The sequence below is a fragment of the Carettochelys insculpta genome, chromosome 1 (genome assembly GCF_033958435.1).
Source record: "Carettochelys insculpta isolate YL-2023 chromosome 1, ASM3395843v1, whole genome shotgun sequence".
NCBI classification, from domain to species: Eukaryota; Metazoa; Chordata; order Testudines; family Carettochelyidae; genus Carettochelys; species Carettochelys insculpta.
This window is the reverse complement of record NC_134137.1, coordinates 107,857,967-107,876,213: the sequence shown is the minus strand read 5'-3', so window position 1 is coordinate 107,876,213 and position 18,247 is coordinate 107,857,967. Positions and strand designations below refer to the sequence as shown.

At 40.4% G+C, this 18,247-nt stretch overlaps 1 protein-coding gene across 1 annotated transcript in view; it reads right to left on the bottom strand.

The window, feature by feature from the left end:
- The window catches only part of UBAC2 (UBA domain containing 2), a 180,489-nt gene that overhangs the window by 87,076 nt on the left and 75,166 nt on the right, over window positions 1-18,247 (bottom strand). The gene's annotated exons all lie outside the window — the stretch shown is intronic.

The following is an 18,247-nucleotide window of genomic DNA, read 5'->3' as shown; positions in this document are numbered from 1 at the left end:
ACTATTGCAATGTCTCAGTTTTTTTGTTTTTAGTTAAGTAATACAGTAAAACCCTGAGTTACACAGGGGGTTGCGTTCCTCGCAACCTGCACATAATTCAAATTTCACATGAGTCGGAGGAGGGGGACCCTTCCCTCCCCTTCTGGGCCCTAGGAGCCTGGAGCCAGGCTCAGCAGCACCTGGTTAGTTTCCCAGCTCCTGCTGCTTGCAAGATCTGGGAAATTGAGCAGGTGCTGCTGCATCTAGCCCCCAGCTCCCAGGGGCTGAGGGGCTTCCCCCATTTCCTCCCTCCTCCCCCCTTCCTCGTCCTCCAAGCTCCCAAAAGCCACGTGCATTCAGAGAGCATTAAGCTTCAGAAGTCAGTCCCTGTTCTGAAAATGCTGAACGGAATGCAGAAAATTTAAAGACTAGCTCACCCGCTGGGATCCTGAGCTTCCTCAACGGCTTCACGCCTTAGGATAATGGAACTGTGACTGAGATTGGAACTGTGACTGAATCACTACACACGTGCTGGCCCCAAACTACGTGGCTGCGTCTCCACCACAATCCCCTTTCGAAAGAGGAATGCAAATAAGGCAAATAGGAAATGCAAATGAAGTACCATTTTATATATCTCACACGTCATCTGCATAGTAGCATTTTCAAAAGAGAGCCTTTCAAAAGAAAAATAGGAGTGTAAATGGGACTCTTTTGAAATAAAACCCCATTTTCAAAAGCATTCTTCTTCCTAATGTTTTTTCAGGAAGAAGGGTGATTTTGAAAATGGGGGAAGCCAGTGAGAAGCTGTGGTGGCACATCTGTCTGTTCCTGGCTCGGGGGAGCCAGGTGGGCAGAGAGCTGCAGAAGAGCAGCTTCTCCCTGGTTTCTCCCAGCTGGGGAAGCCAGGGGCTGGAGTGGGGAATTGGTGAAGGAGCTAAGTTAAGCACGAATTGAAATTGAATATATCGGCCGTTTACTGTACCACACTCAAAATACAAACTATTTCTTAGCTGTTGCCTTGCCTAAGAACACACAAGCTTAGCAATTCTGTCTGAGCACTCTGTATGTCTTTTTTATCAGATTGCAAACTGGGAGCTTGCTGCCTTCTCTATTGCCTCTATTTCCATGTTGGACAGAAATTCAAAGGAGTAATGGTACAGGACTGGTAACAGTGAAGGTTATTAAATTGGGACCATCCTCTGAATGCTCTAGAGTGGTGAGGAAACTGAACCTGGGAACATGAGTCGGTTTAATTTTTGTGTAGCTCTGTGCTTTTCTCATGCCATTAAAAAGCAGTAGTGGTTTGTGTATATGTTACAACAATCACCTGTCCCTTTCAAGATTTAACAAGTGGACCCAGAACATCACACAGCAAGAGTTCTGGGAGAAGATGTTTGAGCTCAGGGAGGGGCTCATGAGTCAACCACTAGTGACAGGCGCTAGACAGTTGGACTGAAACTGTTTTCAGAAGGATCTGAAACCTGAGTGTGTGCCAAGAGTCCCTCTAAGACATGGGGAGTGGCTGGACCACATCCAAAGGCTTAGAGCACACTGGACCCTGCAGCTGAATTCCCTCTCATCAGTCTAGTGAGTGGCAACAAAACAGTGATAAGGGTCTGTGATATCTATACACACAAATGGAGATGAAACACTATTCAAGGCATCTACCATGTTTCAATGTCCTAACTCTGGAACTGGAAGTCAGACACTGAAGTGACAGGAATGGCATAACAACAGAAATCAAATAGTGAAGAATCCTAGCCAGCTCCCTCCACGCCAACAATTAAAATATTGCCACATTATGCTAGCTGGGACCATTGGATAAGCTTTATATGCGGCTCAAGAGAGTGCACTCTAGTAATTTAATTTATCAAAAATATGCACAACAGTATTAGATTAGGTGTGAGAAAAGGCAGCAGGCACTTTGGTGACATTTTCAACAACAAAAGCGATCTTGAAAAGAATGACCGTTAATAATCTAATTCTTCTGATGCTATTATTTTATTAATTGCTTATTGCAGTACACAGTCATCACAGTAGTGCATCAGGACCCACTGTGGTAAGGTGATGAACTATAACACAGGACAAAAGACAGCCAGCCCTGGCTCAAATACTAGACATTTCTGATGCTCTGCGATGTATTTTCACTGCAGGGCACAGAACAGAGTGGCAGTATTGCTTTGTCTAGTCATGTGTGATTTGTGTAATTTCCCTTTGAACAATAATTTCTCTCTCACTTCCTCACAGAAATGGAGTTTATTCTGATGTAAAGCGTCTAAGAACACAGCTCAACTTCTCCTCCCTGCCCACATCCAGAAAAAAAAAATCTGTATTGTATATATAATCCCAAAGCCCTTCTGAACCCGGTGCTAGAACAGAAATACACCACAAGGGCCTGATCTAATGAGATGTTGAAGACCTAAAAAAAACTACTCAACCCCATGGATCTGAGGGGAAATTCAGCATCTTAAAGGACTGGACCTTTAGTAATCTACTCCCTAACCATGCCTACCCTCTCAGGTTTTAAAACCAGGCCACTAAACCAGGCCACTGAGCACAGCCCGCTTGCAACAGTAGGAGTTTCTAGGGGAAATACCAGGTAATTTTAGATCATAGTCATAAAAGCAAATGACAGGACTTTCCCCCCATTGTTGAACCTTGTTAGCAACTGGATGATTTAACTATTCGAAAAAAATGTTTACCCAAAACCAAAGTTTTATCAGATGACAAGAGCCTACTTTAAAATTTCAAACACCATTTTTTAATTTTTTAAATGACTTAATTATTTGTGGCACTTTGATATGTATCATATCTCCATATTACTTGTATTGCAATACTAACCAAAGTGATCAATTAGCACTCTGTAAACTTAAGGAAATGGCACAGTGGCTAGAATGAGCAGAATGCCTACTCTATCACACATGCAGTGTTATAACCATGTTGGTCACAAAATATTACAGAGAAACCATGAGTGTGATAATATTTTTACTGGAGCAGCTTCTGTTGATGAGAGAAGTACATACAAAGAAGTGCTTTGTGGGCACTGTGTTCGTCAAAAGCTTGTGTTTCTCACCAACAGAAGTTGGGCAACTAAAAACTATTTCTTCTCCTACCTTGCCTACTCTATTACAGACATGTTCAAAGAATACCTTTGTAAAGCCTTGTGACAGGATAAGGCCGGTGAGTACAAGAGGGAAAAGCAGGGCTGGCAAATAAGTAGAGTGGAAACAGCTGGGGAGGACGCTGCTGTGGGTCAATTGGGGCCAGCTGGTCCCTCTTAAGACTGCCTTTAAAAACCCCTTTGCCCAGTGGGAAAGAAAGGTGATAGAGGACAGCATAGGAGGCTAAAGGAAACAAGCAAGGGGGGCTTTCTAGAAGCAGCGGGTGGGGGGGAGGAGTACTTGGCAGCAAAGGGCTAAGGCCCCTGCCCAGGTGACTCTGAGATTCGGTATGAGGCTGGAACAGACTGATCACGCAGGGGGAGCCAATCCAAGAGGGGGAACGTGCTGCTGCCGCTGCTGCTGCCGCCACCGCCACCACTACCTAGAGGAGGTACGGGGGTGGAGGGGCGGAATCATCTGGGGTAGTGGCCCAGGGAGAAGAGCTGTAGTGTCCATGACAAGGGAAGCCCTTCCCCACCAGTAGCAGCCACACAGGGTCCCTGGGCCAGAACCCGGAATGAGGGGGTAGGGCCCAGGTTCCCCCCAGACAACCACCACCACCCCCGTCTCAAGAAGGGCAATGGCGGGCCTGGTTGTGGGGCTAGTGGGCTGAACAGAGGCCCGGAGCCCAGGAATGAGGCTAGCCTTACCACAGCCTGTACTCTATGACAGTGAAGTACTGAAGGCACAAACACAGACCAGAGAGTACTATTTTTACATAACATCTTTTACTATGTCACTTAGTCTAGGTCTACTCTAGTTGCAGAAGATCAAACACTTAAGTTCAATCTCCCAGGGTGCTATTTTGCGCATGCGCAAAACGGCATGTTCCAGAATCAATGCTGAACCCGGAAGTCCTTGCGAGCCTTAAGGATTAAGGAATGTCAGTGGGAGGAATGCTCCCATCCACATTCTGCAGCGTAGACAGCGACCAATGTTGACGGCTGCAAAACTGATTTTCAGTATGCAAGTGTAGATGTAGTGGCAAGTGTAGATGTAGCCTAGGTTGAATAATTTGCAAAACATTTTAATATAAGCACTGATTCTTAAGCACAGAGCCCTTTGCTACACAAAACAAAGATGCAATCATTCTTTTGAAAGTAAGATGAACAGGTTGTTTGAAGGGGAATTTTTAGTTTGTTAAAGATTCATCTAAGCTACAGTCTTGGTAAAATCCCTTTTAGAGTGACACATCTTCTAGGGGCTTTTTGTTTATAGTTAATCTCTTTTTTTAAATGAAATTAATTTACAAAACAGAAAGGCACCGCAAATAGGTAGGTGCTCTCACTTCCCTTAAAAATTCAGGTAGCAAATCAACGTCAGAGTGAAGAAAAGAATACTTCAAGAACACCAGGGGAAAAAAATCAGTCACTACTCCATAAAAGGACAGTGTCACGTAATCACTCTTAAAAACAATGTGCAAAGGGGAAACTCTCAGAATTAAACTACACTGTCACACACAGTTACTGCAGAGAAGATCTAAAAAGCCACTATATGTAAGTACTGAAAACATGTTTTGCTATTTTCATTGAAAGCTAACAAACAATTCCAGGAAGTTAATATAGCCTTTTAATATAAGGTTATTGAATTTTCTCATGTGTCTGGATGGATATATTCTTTCTGGGTGGGAGAGAGAAATGTAAGCAGGATAAATTCTCTACTACTAAGACAATCTACTCAAGGAAATTACAAGAGAGACTATCAGCAAATTTTTAATCCATGTGCCAATTCCTCTTCGGATCCAAAGATTAACACATTGAATTAAAATGCTCTATTTATAATTTTGCCTTTTGAAAAACAATATGCAAAAATTTTTTGCTGCATAAGGATGGTAAGTTTTTGCAAAATAATGGAATTTAAGCCTAACCAATGCAAAGATAACTAACGTGGAAAAATGTCTTTTGTAAATATTTCAATGTTTGTCAAACAAAAATTTCATATTTCTAAGTAAAAATCTCTCTCTGACCAAGTTACTCAATGAAGCTTGTAAGATACTTGAATAGCTTAAGAGTTTCTGAAAGCACACTTGTACTACAGTAACAAACAGCTTGTAGCACCACAAATGTTTCTACGGTATTCTCAGCCCAACTGCTTCTCAGACATGACATGCTTAAAAAAAGTAATGATAATTTGACATAAATGTAATAATTTCTCCTTCATCTTTTGACATGTACTGTCTCTTCACAGCTTTTTCTGTAGTTACTCCTTTTTCCAAAATGCATTTACTTATTTCCTTTGTCACAAAATATGTTCATATGCTAAAGTTAATACAATGTTATTGGTTATTTGATTGTTAAATATCTCCTCTACTTAGAAAGATTCATAATATTTTATACTGCAGTGAAACAAAAAATACAGCTTTTCAGATTAAGCAACTCTTATTTCTCATTTAACTTTTTCAAACAAAATAAAGACAACCCTCAAATCTCTGAACACACAGACAGCAAAGAGGTTAGAAAAAGTGTACTGTGGTAGTTATATTATTAGTTCAACGGTTCATATTGCTAGCGCTTGAGTACAGAGACTGAACAGCTCCTTTTGAATAGAAAGACTGGAAGTTTCTCAATAACTGTTCTTTAACAGCCAGTCATTACTGTTATGCAGCTTTTAATTAATAAAACAAATTTAAGAGACACTGCACCAGGACAGGTTACATAAATAAGAAACTTGTATTAGTTATAAGGGAGAATGCTTTCAGTTCTAAACTACAAGTTGCCATTTGAAATTTTACTTGAATTTAGGAATATTGTTTTAAATGGTTCAGAGTTCTTCCGCTGCTACATTTTTTTATTCTTTCCATATTCAGTTTAGAAATTTTAAGTAAGTATGTGAAAGGAGTTTAATTTTCTCAACATCACCTTGGTCTATGCACTAAATCATATCTACCAATTTTAGGTGTTACACTGTAGGTTTCTCATATTCTTTGTAACCCACACAGACCACATTCATAGAGAGAAATTTGTTAACCGGACACCATTCAGCAAGACCACACACTACCCTGCCTCTTATTCACAATCTCACAGCACCACTATGAAAACTACAGCACTTGTTTAACTGCAAAATATTAGAGAGATTTAATATGTTTTAATGATGCCTTAATCCAATATAAGCACTGCATATAAGGCACATCAGCACCATGTAACAAGCTAGCTCTTTGTCTGTCAGTATATGATCCACTAGTTTGGGAACGTCTACACTACAGATAGTTCCTATGCCTTTAATGACCATTGTCCCGACTACTAGAAGCATTCTTCTATATCAACAAAATGGGAGGTAAGTAGGAGAACCCACTTGGGCTTGCACTCTTCCTTCCTTACTCACACTTTTCTTCTTCCTTGACAATGTCAGGACTGTTCAGATTTACTTAAATTTTTTATGTACTAGTGTTTTATAACAACAAGAAGTCCTGTGGCACCTTATAGACTAACTGATATTTTGGAGCATAAGCTTTCATGGGCAAAGACCCGCTTCATCAGATGCATCGGGGTGGGGAGGCTCAGAAGGGTATTTAAAGAGTGAGGTCCCAGTAAAAGGGAGGGCCAGAATTGACAAGGTCTATTCAATCGAGTAGGCATCTGACGAAGTGGGTCTTTGCCCACAAAAGCTTATGCTTCAAAATATCTGTTAGTCTATAAGGTGCCACAGGACTTCTTGTTGTTTTTGAAATGAAACTTATTTCCTTTCCAATGTGCATCTATAGCTCTCATTTATCATTGTAAAGTGGAAAATGAATGCCGGGCAGACAAATCTTACATAGTTACTTTCAACAACAAAAAATTAAAATTAAGCAAATATTTGGATATTTATTTCTAAATATAATAGTGGAATTGTACATTATCAGTAACTAGATAACAGACATTATACGTCCTACTACACCTTCATTAGCTGGTTGAACAAGGCAATACTTCTGATCTTCTCCTTTTGCTTACACTAACTCTGTTGGCCTTTCTGTTGCTTAAAAATGTGAAAGACTACTGTCATAAAACATTACACAATGTACACTTAAAATAATCTACCCAGGAAATGAATATAATACATTTCCTACAGAAACATCTAATTAGCCATTTTGCACATCCTGACTACTATTCGGCATTTAACATCATCATAAATTTTAACAAATTAAATATGGGAAAAAAAGGAACAGAAGAGTCTTCAATACACATATCTAAGAGAGTAGAGTAATCCGTGCTATGGCAATTCTAACTTTCACATTTTCTTACTTTTTATTTTAATTACACAACACTAGTGTTCCACTAACATGTGCTATGGTCTACGCTACAGTCATCAGTAGACAGAAGCTACTGTTGGGAGATACCTTCTGACAAAACTTCTGTTGACAGATTGTGGCCATACACAAGAGTGGATCTCTTTGTCTATGTTCAACTGAAAGCCAAGAGGACGTACAGCAGACTGGGCTGCCCAGTGACCCGGAAGCCCTGTCTGTCAACCCAGGGGCCCCTGGAACATCCATGCAACTTTTCTGTTTAGAAGGACATTCTGCCTTGTGGTGGGGAGAGGCAGTAGGCTGTTGACCAAAGTGCTGACTTCTAGTGACAACAAATTTTTATTGTGACTGTTCCGTGAGTTTTGTCAACAAAACTCTCCAGTGTAGATGTAGGCATAGTGTTTTGCATTTATTTCCTAATACTTTTTAAGGGAAACAACTCACAAATAACCTGCATGAATGTGCACTCCCTGGGCGCACAACAAATATCCTTCAACTTGTATTGGTGGTTCTTGTGGATGTATTTCAATGGCACTATTAACAAACACATACTTATAAATGCATGCACTCAATCAATGCTATGAAGTATAGCTGACAAAGTCTGTTTTGTAGCCTCTGTTGAAAGTACAGGTTCTGGGATTGGCCACAAAACTCCCTCACAAATCACAGAGCAGAAGACCAAAGGGGTTGCCAGGGACTCACTTACCATGCCCAGGCAGCAACTGGGGGAATCCACTCCTCAGTCACAGAGTTCAAATGTCACTGGACCTAGACATATTACTGTATTTTGGGGCACGCTCAACAGCCCTGAGAAACTTGAAATCATTACTTCACATAAGAAGGCTGCATTGCTAGAAAGATGCAGGATGATCAAGCACAAGCCTTCCTACAGGCCCCGCTATCTGTTTTGGAACCTTGTGTGTTTTTCAAGTAACTAATGCACACCAATCTCTTTCCTAGCACATGCATATTGTACCTTAACAAAATGTCCTCTTACAGTGGTTCTCAAACTTTAGCAATACAAGGATCCCAATTATGGTTTAAAAATTGTAGGGGCCCTGTGCCCTGCCCCCTTACCAAGCCCCCCACATCCCACCCACACCATCTCCCTTCCCTCTATCTCTCACACAGCCCCACTCCTACTCACTTTCTCCAAGTTGGGACAACAGGATGGGGTGCAGGCTCTGCAATGCAGCACCCTCAGCACTCCTACCTCCAGCACCTATGCAGGGAGCTCCAGGCCGTGGCACAGTGTTGAGCTGTTGGGAAAGATGCAAGTCCAAGGAAGGAGTTTAGATGCAGAAGGGAACTTTGGGCTGGGGAAGAGATTTGGGGTATTGGGTCAAACCAGTGCTTACTGTGGGTCCCAAGGAGCAGCTGTTAGGACCTTGCAGGCCCCAGGTGCATGGCCAGCCATTGAGACTTTGCACACTGCCCTCACGCCTAGAAATGCCATCTCCTTAGTTCCCACCAGTATTCTCTGTAATCTGTGTGCTTGGATGGCCACTCAGAGATTCAAATGATTAACAGAGTGCCCACATCTGGCAGCAGCCAGCAGAATTTGATTCTACTGGTGGTGCACATCCACACATGCTTTGGTGCACATAACAAAATGTATTCCACACATAGATGGAAAACAGTAGAGGGAACATTGGTTCCCACTAGTCATGGTTCCCAGCCAATAGGAATTACAAGAGCTGACACTCAGACAGGGCAGCATGCAGAGCCTCGAAGGCCACCTATCAACCTAGGCTACGTCTAGATTAAACGTTTTTGTCAACAAAACTGCCATTTTGTTGACAAAACCTGCAGTGCAACCAGATTGTCAAGCATGTTCTGGTGACAGGAAATTGACAGAATGCAGCACTTTTGTTGACATCTGTACCCGGCTTGCCATGATGAAGAACGCCGCTGCCGACAAATCTGTCCACAAACTGCTGGTCTGGACATTCCAGGGGCCCTTCCAGTTGACAGAAAAGGCCTCCGCGATGCCACGCAAACCTGTCTGCTGTGGCTCCAGGTGGCTGTTTTCCTGATAGAGCGGCCGGGCAGTCTGGCCACTCTCTGTCAACACAGCAGACCACTCTTTTGATCTGCCCTGTGGTCTGGACACAATCTGTCGACAGACGTTTTGTTGCAAGATCTCTTCCAACACAAACTTCTACTGACAAGTCTCTGTAATCTAGACATAGCATGACAAGCCACAAAGATCTGGTGGTCGCTTCCTGAAGCTACACAGAAGTGGGTCAAGTAGAAAGCTTGCCTAGAAGGGAGAGGGAAGAGATGATCAATGGGACCTCATAAGCCCCCCAGGGGTCTGTGGACTCCAATTTGAGAAATGCTGTTCTACTGCACTCCTTTAACAGGCAATTTTCAAACACTCATAACTTTGTTAAAACTAATCAATTTTGATCCTCAAAAACAGGCTGATCAAAAAAATATGGCTGAGGCTAAAGGTTAATTGAAACTGGAACTCTATGGGATGCCATTACCATTCCATTAAATTATTTTCATCTTCCACTGCTTCTTTATGCTCAAAAATTATGTATGATGTACAACTTCCCAAAATGGGGTGTAAGGTGAGAGTCCCTCAGCCTAGGCCAGGGAGGAATGAAGGGAGGAAGAAAAGAAAAGAATTCTATCATGTTGACAAAGGTTAAAACTTTCATGTTATTTCTTCACTTTCTTCAATACCGTGCTAAGACTGTAACCAGATCACAAAACTTTTCTCTCAACTTTTCTTGCAGTTTAGGTCACACTTGAAACAAGCAGACAAATTGGGAAAATTCATATGGATAATAGCAACACACTAATGAAGACAAACAAAAATCCCACATCAGTATAGCGTATAATCATGCTGCATACTGAAAAAGGTTTCTTGACAAATCTCAAACCACGAATCATTGTAGTGAAGTCAGCAGAGAATTAGGCGGCCAGATTCTCTTCCTTCCTCTCACCCTACTTCTAGTCTCTTCTTTTAACCAACTACAAAAGAGAACATTATTTGCTTGCCTTTTTAAAAACTATTAGAATATATAATCCAGTCATACATATAAATAGAAATTGTCAATCCACTATTATATTACTTACTCTTCTCCAACCAATACAAATTATAAAGGCAAAAAGATTCATAGAACATTTCAATTTATGGATGTTTCATATGCGGTTATAGCCATTTATACATGCCACACCCTAATGAGAAGTTGCATAAGAGATTATTTTCAGTCATACATCCTATGGCGATAGCAAAAGAAAAGAACAGAAAGAAAAAAAATCAGCTTGGTCAATATGGGGGAGAAATAGTGGCATCTCTTGTATACAGTCCAAATGTATACAATCTAAGGCCCCAATTTTGAAAATGTTTATACATATATTTAATTTCAGGCACATAACTAGACACCTTTGATTTACTGGGACTACATACATGGGCAAAGTTAATCATATGCATACATATTTGCCAGAAGCTTCTCAAGGCAGAAGTCATGGTTTTTTAAATACAGAAACAGAACAATGGAGACCTTAATCTGGCCAGGACTTCTGGGTGCAACCACAAAAATATTAAACAAAATATATCATCACTGATCATGTATTATCATTTAGTAACAACAACTATCTAATTCAGGCTATGAACTGATAGGAATAAGGGGATTTCAAAGTTGGAGGGGGCCTTTCGGAAAGGACCCCCATCTGGACAAGCAGCGCGGCAGCGAAAAGCGGCAATTTCGAAGAGCTGCGGCCGCCAGCATGCTAATGAGGCATGAATATGTATTTCACCGCCTCATTAGTAATCATCGAAATGGCCATTTGCACGGCCATTTCAAAGATTTGGGCTAGTATAGACACAGCCTCAATGAAAGAGTGCTGATATTTGAAAAGTGCAAGCAGGTCGACCTGGGTCAGAGGCCGATGAGCCTGACATCGATACTGGGCAAAATAATGGAAAAGATATTACAAGATTCAATTTAAAATGACCTGAAGGATATTAATGTAATTAATTCCAGTCAACATGGTGTTATAGAAAATAATTTCTGTCAAATAAACCAGATTTCAGTCTGGGATGAATGAAGGTAACTGCACAGATATAACATTTTATATTCCACCTATACATTAAAGGTACTACAGCAGCATTGTTCTGGGACTGTACTGTCATAATGTAGACACTTCTTGTGGTAAAAGAACAAATCTTTCCATCGCTCTAACTAATTCTTTTTCCCTTGATCTGACCCAGACTATTCTGGGGGCCAGATCAGCTCACACCTCAGAAGAACGTTGATCTGTTTGTCTAAATCTTAAGAGCGAACCAGGCCTTATGCTTTTATAATACATCTTAGCATGACATGGCATTCTAATTAAAATATTCACATGATACAGCATCAATAAAGTGCTTGCTGACTAGCTTAAAACCCAGCTAACTGACAGATCTTAAAAAGTAGCTTTTTAATATAATCAAATGGCAGGTTTTCTAATGGGTTTCTGCAGGGATCAGTTCCACGTCTGATGCATGTGAACATTTTTACCAATGATCTGGAAATAAATGCAAACTCACTACTGATAAAATTTGCAGATGACACAGAGCGAGCTGGATAATTTGGTAAAATGGACCCAATCAATTAAAATCCATTTTAATACAGCCAAGTGTAAGGGTCATATATTTATATAGGAACAAAGAATGCAGGCCATACTTAGAGAATGGGGGAGTGCATCCTGGGAAGCAGTGGCTCTGAAAAGGATTTAGGGCTCATGGTGGACAAACAACAACAACTTCCCAGTTCAATGCTGTGGCAAAATGAATTAATTCAATCCTTGGACAGATAAACAAGGAAGTGAGTAAGAATGTGTTTTTATTTCTTTAAGCAGCAACGGTAAGAGCTGCATTTAAATACTGTGTCCAGATCAGATGTCCATATTTTAAATTGGATATTGAAAAACTGAAAACATTGAAGAAAAGAGCCAAAAAGGGATCTGAGGGCTGCCTTACGGTCACAGACTTAAAAAAGGTCAATCTGTTTAGCTTATCAAAAAGAAGAGTGAGAAATGACTTGATGAGAGAAAATAAGGTACTAAAAGGCTCTTTAATTCAGTGAAGAAAAGCATAACAAAAACCAATGGCTGGAAGTTAAGTCCAGACAAACATAGTTATGCTCACTCTTTAAAAACGCTTACCTTATTATTAATTTAATCACTGAAACAAAATATTAAACAATCAATCAATCAATTGGTCAATATTAAACTTCCCTGGAAATCTTCAAACCAAGACTGGATGACTTTTTGAAGATAAGCTTTAGTCAAACACAAGTTATTATGATCAATACAGGGGCAACTGGTATAATTCTATAGTCTCTGTTACACAGAAGGTTATAATGCATTATTAAATGCTCCTTTCTGGCTTTAAAAAAAATCTATTAATCTTTGAATTGTGATCAAATAATTTGCAGCCCGTAGTGCACCCATACATAACCATTCTCTTACACGGTCTTATTCATACAAAACTAAATATTAAAAAATATATATAACTTTTTTCACTATTTTGGAGTAGCATTTTGCAGCCTAGGAATTGTGACATTGTTTTCTACAGTGTTTAATTAAGGGTTATGTTTTTCAAACACCCACATTACATTCATAAGTAAAGCATGATGAAAAACTGAATATCTACAACTCATGGAGATACAACAATGACAAACAATGAAAGTTCTAGTCACATTTATAACCCTAATATATACAGTGCAAGGAAGCAAACCATTGGTATGTCGAGGCACAAAAGTGTTTGCTGACATTTTCTGAGTGTTTTCTTGATGCATCTTTCTAGTAAGGAACACAAACTTTATAAAACCAGTGTTCATCTCTCTTATTTTGTTAAAAATTAAGTACATAGGACTATTTCAACATAGGTAACAAGAGGAAGATATTTTGTTTAACAATATCATTACGTAAAAGCCTTTCAATAGCAGTTCTTGGAGGCTGCTTTGAAAGATACTGTGATTCGTGACAAACAAAGTTATTGGGGTAAATCATCAATTCAATGCACAGTGCTGAACTGAATGGCTCAATGAGAGGACAATGCAACCATAGCACGGGCATGGGAGTCAAGTCACTGCTTAATAAGGCTAATATGGTCCTTGGAATACAGAAAACGTGATCTGCTCTACTATGTGTGAGGCAAGAGCATGTAGAACACTACTGTCCTTTTCCACCACCTAGTGGATTGACAGAGGTTTGAGGAAATGTGTCTTGTAGTCTAGCCACATGATGAGATAAGCAATGGCTACTGCCAACAAACAAACTGAAGTCAGCCTGAATATTAAGGAACAGGGAAGACCACGGTTGGACTAATTAATAATATTCTGAACACTTTCTAGGAAGTAAGATTCCCCTTAGTGGTGACCAACCAAATTCCTCTCTCTCTCTTTATACCAGGCACCTCAACCTGATATCTGAACAAGTACTTACAGCTACAATTAGCATAAGAATGCAAGTAATAACACATTGTAACATAGCAGCAGAAGTCAAAATATTACATATAATTTTTATTCTAACAAAGGCTACAGATATAATTCAAAAAAGTCTCCTCTTGCTTAGCAAGCCAGTATTTTCAATAGGAAAAAACTATTTTTTCTACACTGCAGGTATATGTATTTGCATTGTACACTCTGTATGTTAGATATAGTTTTAAATTCTTTTAAGCCAGACTATTCATTATTGACTATTACATAACAAGCATAAATCTCACAAGTTCACAAGAATAGAAAGTAGGACAATATTATTCACTGAATATAGTTTGCTGTCATATTGCAGTGACATTGATCAACATAAATTAAGGATTTTATATATTATTTACTGCGAGTAATGTCTAGTCCCTAGTGGAGTTGAGTGGAAGAGAGGGTACCATACTGGGATAATGAAGATGTGGCCAGAGAAGATCATATACAAGAAAAGAAACAAGGAAACACCAATTTCCTGTATTTAAATGCTTTCAGAAACACCCAGGTTCTTCTTCTTAATACAAATATGAGTCAGGAGGTCCATAATAGCAGTGGGAAACACGGAAAAGACCAGCCTATACGATCTACAATGAAACATAACAATACCAAGTGAGTTTGAGAAGAAATAGGAAAGGAAACCAGAGCAATCCTCACAAAGATAGATGCATTATTAAATGACCACATACAGTGCCAAAATGGTCTGAATGAGCCATAACTAATTTAAATAAAATTATAGTCAGAAATATAATTATAAAACAATTCTTAACAAGTGCTTTTTTGTAACAGACAGTGTTTGTAAGTTTGCTCTCGTTAACATTAAATAAGGGGCATTACTTTACACTTTACTTCATATTCAAAGTACAGAAGCTTACTTAAATTCAAGTTAGGCTCTCCACTGAAAAGCATAAACAAGCTATTGCTTTAAGTTTATCACTTGAAAAAAAAAATCAGAAATCCCTAAAACAGAGCAAACTAAACCCTAGAAAAGCTGTAGCCAAATGTCTTACTCAAGGTATAAATATCCATCTCAGATTTTAATTCCAACAGAAGTGCAGTCTTCTGACATATTTCATATATTTTAGAATGTCTTCAATAAAAAGCTGCCACTTACTAGCAGTATTTATCAGTACCATCTGTCTGACCATTCTTTCTCTCACAATCCTCTTTAATAGTCCATCTATGGATAAGGTGACCATCCATACTGTTTATGACGGGATAGTCCTACAGGCTTCTTTAAGAAAATGGGCAAATTGTCCCATATTTTGTGGGGCTCTACTCCCTGGTACCCAGTGTTTCAGGGTGGCAGCCTCTGCTGCCAGGGTCCCCACTGCAGGGCAGCTGCCCAGTCCCCTAGCACCCTCTACCTTGGGTCAGCACCACCACAGCCAGGGAGTTCCTCTGTGGGGAGGCTGCCCTGTTACCTGGAGCCCTGTGCCTTGGGGCAGGAGCTCCTGCTGCAGGACAGCTCCTCCATGAGAAAGCTGCCCCATTCCTAGGCAATGTCAGCCCCCACTGCCAGAAAGCTCTGCCATGGGGCAGCTGCCTCATTCCCTGGTGCCACACTCCTAGAGGAGGCAGCTCCCGCTGCAAGGGAGCCCATCCATGGGACGGCTGCCTTGTTCCCTGGTACCCCGTGCCTCAGTGAAGCAATTCCTGCTGCAGGGAAGCTCCTCCGTGGGGCAGCTATTCTGTTCCCTGCCTTCCACCACTGGGAGGCTGTGAAGCCCCTATTTTCAGCGCGCGCGCACACACACACACCCGCCAGAGGCTGCTGAGCCTGAATCCTCTGCTCCCCCATATCAGGAGACTGTGCAGCCCCCATCCCCAGTGCCTCACCATGGGGCAGTAGCCTCCATCGCAAAGGAGCCCTGACATGGGACAGCATCTCCTGAGGCGAGTGTCCAATATTTGCCATAGGGTATTGTGGTCACCCTATCTAGGGAGTTGATATATTATCTGGAAGAGACTCTCAATGATGATCTAACTTAATAAAGCTCCTTAACATTAGGCACTATATTGCAATGTTTATAGCTTAATTTAAGATCTGAAATATGTGATCCTCACATCTACAGATTTAATCCTTACGGAGAACTTCATAAACTGCTGCTAACAAAGCCAGGACTCAGTGACCAGAATAATATTATGGTACAGTACGTACAATAATTAAACTGAATTGTGACCACCTTGAAATAAACAAAACATTCTGATCTGTGTGAGAGAGAAGAAGATCAATCTCTTAATTTTTCTGCATCTTAACAGAAAGAAACTATAAACTGCAAAACTAATAACCTGGAACATTTTAGAAATGTGTTCTGGTATTTTCTATACAGATGCAGAAGTCTGAAACTGTTTTAAATGCCATGTACTAAATAATATCTCCAAAGGAACATATAACACCTTCAAAGCACTTGTAACCCCTCCCAGCTTTGTATCCTCTACAAACATTACATGTGTACTCTCTCTGCCATTATCTATATCGCTAAGATAGATATTAATCAGCACTGGACCTGGGATCTGTAGGTCCCCACCTGATATGCCCTTTCAGCTTGATTGTGCAGATGAATACTCTCTGGGAATGATTTTCCAACCAATAATACACCAACCCTATAGTATATCTGTCTAAGTTATTTCCCTAGTTTGTTTATGAGAGGGTCATGTGAGACAGTATCAAAAGCCCTACTAAAAATCAAGATACACCACATTTATGCACTTAAAGTACACACCGAATGGTTTCACTGAACTGGTTACTAAATGATACAATAAACTTAAAATGTTTTTGACATCCACATCCCCTTCTGTTGTGATAAACAACTTTTATTTGAAAAATGGATACATTTAGACAATTTTTATGATTTATCCATGTTGGATCTGACTGTACAGGGACTTTGTGCATTTTCCAACATTTTGTAAGGTTTACTATTTAAGAGCAATTACCCAAACAACCCAGGTGTTACTGCAGCTGACTGCCCCTCTCCCTTCAGCTGCCACAGGTGTTCGTACATTTTGGTATACTATATGTTAGAACTTATATAGCACTTTACAGACATTAACTATTGTCACAACACTCTTGTGAAGGATGGTGTGTAAGTAGTATTGTGCCCCTTATGCAAAGAGAAAACTAAATTAGAAGTGATTATTGCTCCTTCCCAGGATACAGAGGGAGTCTGTGTCAAAGTTGGGAAGTCAATGCAGGAATGTCCAGTTCACTGTCCAGCATTTAATCATTTATATCAGTTTGCACTTCAGTCTTGAACATTCTGCCCTATGAGGTCAAGCTGGCTGCCAATAAAAGAGCTGCCTCAGCTGCTGGAAGCCGGTGGGACAAATCTTGTGAAGGTTTTAACAGGAGCAGCACTGACTCCCATAAATCAATATCCTGTGGCCATGGCATTTATAGGTCCCAGTCTTGGGTGGCTACAAGGAAAGTGAGAGGCAGACCGCTGTCTTCTTGACTAAGTTTCAAGATCTTCTATCATTATTATGAGTTATCCTAGGCACTGAGAAAAGTATCCAGAACACTTTCTGGAAATGGAGACAGGCAGTATTCTTGAAGGGTTTCTAAACTATAGTCAGGCACGAGACACAAGGATTATAGATTTCATAATGAGGGGAGGAAAAGGAAAGAAATGAGTTACAATAATCAGATCACACACAAGTAATGAGTAAAGGTATATTCACATAAAGATGCCTCCATTAGAGTTTTGTTTTTTTAAGAAGATCTTATTAGCAATAGCCTCAAAAATGCAAACCAATCTTCAGTTGCTTTACACCAAGGCTTTGTCTAAACCAGCCCCAAACTTCGAAGAGGGCAGGGTAATTAGGGTGCTGGGAGATTATTAAGGAAGGGCTGCGGTGCATATGCAGCACTTGATTAGCCAAAATCTCCTCTGCCGCAACTTCCAAGTATGAAACTTTGAAGTGACGGCTTGCGTGTAGCCACGGGTCAGCCATGGGTACTTCGAAGTTTCACACTTTGAAGTTGCTGTAGCACAGATTTTGACTAATGAACTGCTGCATATGCACCACAGCACTTCATTAGTAACCTCCTGACACCCTAATTACCCCTTCAATGTTCTAGGCTAGTCTAGACAAACCATGAGATCCACTTTAAAAACCTCAGGTAAAATGATATGTATAATTTCACTAAGCAGCAACTAAAGAGGAACATGGCAAGAGTAAACACATCTTTGAAAGGTGGTGGTAGCAAAGAGGGATAGGAATTATTTTGTGTGGTTTACATAGGTGTACTTAAATGAAACAGGAAAATCTTAAGAAAAACTAGTCCATATGGCAGGAGAAAATTCTTGTGGAACAGCCTCTTAGTAACAAATAGTAGAAGCCCCAGCTCTTTGAGGAAAACACAAGAAAAGTATCACAGGGCACATTCTGCATTTACAAGGCGA